This window comes from Penaeus monodon, chromosome 18 (assembly GCF_015228065.2).
Source record: "Penaeus monodon isolate SGIC_2016 chromosome 18, NSTDA_Pmon_1, whole genome shotgun sequence".
In the NCBI taxonomy this organism is placed as follows: Eukaryota; Metazoa; Arthropoda; class Malacostraca; order Decapoda; family Penaeidae; genus Penaeus; species Penaeus monodon.
The window spans coordinates 29,781,257-29,785,873 of NC_051403.1; positions in this window are offsets into that span (position 1 = coordinate 29,781,257).

A 4,617-nucleotide genomic window follows, 5' to 3' on the forward strand; every position below is an offset into this window, starting at 1 on the left:
CTAGCCAAGACTAGTTAAGAGTCAAAAGATAATGCCAAGGAATTTGCCAGAGGAACGGCATTTGAGTGGAGTGCCATATAAGAAGAGTGGAGGTTGGGACCTACGCAAGAGAAAAGGATGGAGAAAGATATGGGGATAGAAAAGCAGAAGCCATGGTTAGTGGCCAGGAAGGTATTGCTGATATTGCAGACTGGAGTAACTGGCGGAGATGTAGTATGGATGTGCCAGAGGTGAAGATGGTTAAATCATCAACATATAGTAATGATCGTGCTCCTGGTGGTAAAACTGAGACAATGTCATCAACGGCAAGAAGTAATAAAGTGATGCTGAGCACACTGCCTTGTGGGACGCCTTCGAACTGAGGAAATGATGATGATGTTGAAGAGGCAATTTTGACCTGAAAAGTGCGTTTGGAGAGGAAACACTATAAAGACACCCCTGTTTCCTCATATGCCTAGGGAGGACAATTTTTGGAGAATGTGGTACCGCCATGTAGTATCATATACTTTTTCTAGGTCAAAGAATATGGCTAATACGGATTCATGGCATGCAAAGGTAGATGTAATATATGTCTCAAAATGAGCAAAGGGGTCAGCTGTAATTCGGGCACGGCGGAAACCAAAATTGGGAAGGAGAGAGAAGATTGTGAGATTCAAGATACCACATTAAGCAGAAATTGACCATTCACTCTAGCAGTATGCACAAGCAGCTAGTTAGAGCGATGGGGCGGTAATCTTGAGGGAGGGTACCCTATTTACTGGGTTTCAAAATGGGGAGGATAAGAGCTTCTCTCCAACGAAAAGGAAAATAGTTAATAGGAAGGATAGAGAGGAAAATGGAAGGTGTCAGAGCATACGGTAATGAATACCATCAGGGCCTTCATGAGTGTTGCGGCATAACTGTAAGGCAGCATTGAATTCAGAGGAAGAAAAAAGAGCATTATAGAACTCAGCAAAGGATAGGATGAAGATGATGGCCATCTAGTTCATTAGCTATTTGGAGACGATCAGAGATGAGAGTATCTCGAATATGGAGGACGAGGGCTATATGGGGGGGATGTTGAGATGGATGTAGAAGATAGAATTGAGGAAACAATTTCTCCAGCTATTTGTTTTACTGTTCCTGATTGTACGACGAAGACATGCGGATGCTCTTTTAAAGGAGATAAGGGCTTGTAGTTGACTAGGGGTGCTTCGTTTGTAGCGGTAACTGTTTCAGGGTGCACGTTTTAAGCAAAGCGCTTTGGTGCAATTAGAATTCCACCATGAACACACATCTGAACGTATAAGCTCTTGAGGTTCGAGGAATGGCTGCATAGGCAGCTCTTAGGACTGTAGTTGTGAAACATTGTATCATATCTGAAATGGACGAAAAGGAGGATGGAGGGGAAGGAATAGTAGAGAGTGAAATGAGAGTACGCCAGTTGGCACCGGCATGGAGGGCTGGAAAGTGGTACATATGAAGTAAGAGAAAGGAGAACTGGAAAGTGGTCACTATAGGGAATGTGATTTAGAACTGATCAGTGCAAATCTAAATGGAAAGGTTAGGGAAGAGGTAGGCATGAAAAGGATGACGTGCATATGTCAAAGTGTGTGGGACGATCTGAATTAAGAATAATGTCAGTTGTGGAGAGGAAGCGTTCTACGGATTGACCACGGGAGGTGGTGATAGAACCATCCCAAAGAGTGTGGCGGCAGTTAAAATCACCAACTACGAGGAAAGGTGTCTGGAGTTGGGAAATTAGAGTTTGAAAGGCAACAAAGTCAATGAGGTGGGAAGGGGAGAAGTAGACTGCTATAACTGTGATCCAATGGCAAAGAAAGGTGCGAATAACTGAGCACGGAACAGTGGTTTGAAAGGGAGGTGTGACATAAGGTGTTTTCTGATGGATAAGTATAGACGAGACATTAAGGGAGTGTGAAGAAGAAACAAAATGGTAGTTAAGAATTGGTATAAGGGGATGTACAAGAAAAGTCTCTGAGAGGCAGATAATGGATGGATTATAAAAAGAAAGGCTATGACGAAGGGGGGCAGGTCGGAGAAGGGAAACCGAATATTCCAAAGAGGTGGTTAAGGTTTAAATGGTTAAAAGCAAGATAAATGTGCAGACCTAAGGTATGAGCACTTAGTTAAGTTGGGGGAAGGATGGTTGAGTTAGTGATTTTTGTCTAAGCTGGGAAAGGAATTGGGAGTAAAAAGGGTTAGAGTCGGGTTTGGTAAGGGTTAGATTAGATGAAGAAAGTATGCGTTTGAGGAAAGAGAAAGGTTTTTGAAGCAAAAAGTGGGGTTTCTGTAAAGGAGTTGATAGGTTGGGAGGTGGGAAGGGGGGATGGGGGGGGGAAAGCAGAGGTATGAGTTGTTTAAAAAAAACGGGGCACGGCAGTGGATTGTGGGATTGGAGTTTTGGTGGTGGTATTGACTTTAGGGGTTTAATGAGTTACAAAAAGGGACAGTGTGTAAGGAGGAGGGAAGGGATAGAGGGGAGGGTTTGGAGGGTAATGTGGGGGGGGGGTTGGGGTGGGAGGGAGGGTTTGGTTGGGAGGGGGTAGGAGGATGGGGGGTGTAGGGGGTTTGTAGGAGGAGGGGTATCAGCATTTACTTGGGTGGGGAAGGAGCAGGAGTTGTAAGATTTGGGGGGTTTGAGTGTCATTTTCATTAGGAAACTGTTTTTTTCAATGGTTTCTTTTTTGAGTTGGTTCGGGTTTTTTGGGGGGATAAAGGATTTTTGTGGGGGGGGGGAAGAGGGGGGATGGGTGTTAAGCATAGGAGCAAAGGAAGGTGGGGGGGATTGTGGGGGTGGGGGAAGAGGGGGTGGAACTTTTGTTTCGTCTTTTTAGGGTAGTGCGAGGAGGGAGAGGGGAAGGTGTTGGGTTTTGTATGGTGATTGAAGATTGTAGTAGAGATTGGAGGTCTGGATTTAGGATGGCAGAGTTTGACGGGAAAGGTAGGAATAGAAGAGGGGGGGTTAGATGTAGGGGGGTGGGTTTAGGAGAAAAGTAGAATGAGAGTTTATGGAGTAAGGGGGAAAAGGGGGGAAAAAACCACGTCACGTGCTTCTTGTTGGTTCACGTAGTGGAGTCCAAGTTTGAAATCTGAGGGGGTTCTACCTCGCTCCCCAAAATTTTAGGGGGGACAACCCTATAAAAAATTAGGGGGCCGCCACGTTGGACAGTGCGTGATTGGCAGGGGGAGTTAGATCGGGTATGGCCAGGTTGGGCAATAGGGGATTGCTGTGGAACGGCAAAGTTTGGCGGGTGTCCTAGACGCCAACAATTTTTGGCACTGACGGGAGGGGGTTGGTATGGACGAACAGGGATTTTCCCCCTATGTAGACGTTAAAGGGAAAGGCATGCCCAGGAAGGTAATTTTTGGGAGTTGGGGGTTTTTTTCGAAACCCCTGGGGGGGAAAGGGTAGCATTGTAATGTGTTGATATGTCTTGGACAGGCAAGTAGATCTCCCCCAATTGGCCAACTTTGCATAGATTGGCAATTTGTTGGGGGGATTGAAAATGTTTCCCTGCAAGTTTGAGGGGTGGATGGGGGGGCGCAAAGGGGGGGGTTAAAAATAGGTCTGTTTGTTTTGTTAAAGCAAGTTGGTTTCGGATGTTTTCTGTGACAAAAGGGGGGGCGGCGGGTCGGCTCGGAAAGAGACTTTACCACTTTTTTGGAGACATTTTTGGAAGAGAAGGGGTTTTCAGAGTAGGGAGCTGTGGGAGGGATCACGAAAAATCGGGTTTCCCATTTGGGTGCGCGAAGAGGGTATTAAAAAATTTTTGAGAGATAGGGTAGTCGAAGGGCGGGGGCGGGGGGACGAAGATGGGTAGGTTAAGGGAGGTAGGTTAGGGGAGGGGGCAATAAGGCTGTAAGGTTTAATAAGGGAGGGGGGGGTGGTTTTAGTTGGGGTTTTGGGGGGGAGAGGTGTTGAAGTTTAGATTGCTGGGAGAGGGAAAGTTCCTTAAGGGTTTATTGTTGGCTACTGAATAGTAGGTATTGATGAGGGGGGTGTTATTGCGTGTCAGAGCCGTGGTCAAAGGAGAGCGGGTCAGGGGGGTTTGGTGGGGTTTCGGGGGGTATTTTATAAAGGGGGAAGCCCTTTCCCCTAAAGTGGGAAAGTTTTCATTATGGCCCTGGTAAGCCCGGGGTTTGTTGGGGGAAAAAAAAAGTCCACCCCGGGGCCCCTTTAGGGGTAAGGGCTAGATAAAAAAACAGGGGAATACCCGTGCCCATGGCCCCCCCAGGCCGTTCAGGGGGCTGGCACAAATCAGCCTTTCATTTTCAGCCGGCTCCCACCCTTGGGGTGGTAGCAGAAGGGGTTTTTGAAGGGAAGAAACGAAAAGTGGGAAGGAAAATAAAGCCCTGCAAAAAATTTGTTTAGTCGAGGGGAGTCCCAAATTTTGGGGGTTCCCCATATTGGTCCCCCGTTTTTGCTCCAAGCCCCCCCCACAACAACGGGAAGAGATTGGGGGGGGCCCCAAAGTGGAGAAAAAAAATTTAGTTGACTATGAGTGATAAAAAGTTGCGGTGCGTGTTGGGGAATAAAACTAGGGGGGGTAAGGAATGGAGGGGGGGTGTTGTTCAGAAGGGGGATAAAGGGTTTTTGGGGGTTTGGGGGGGGGG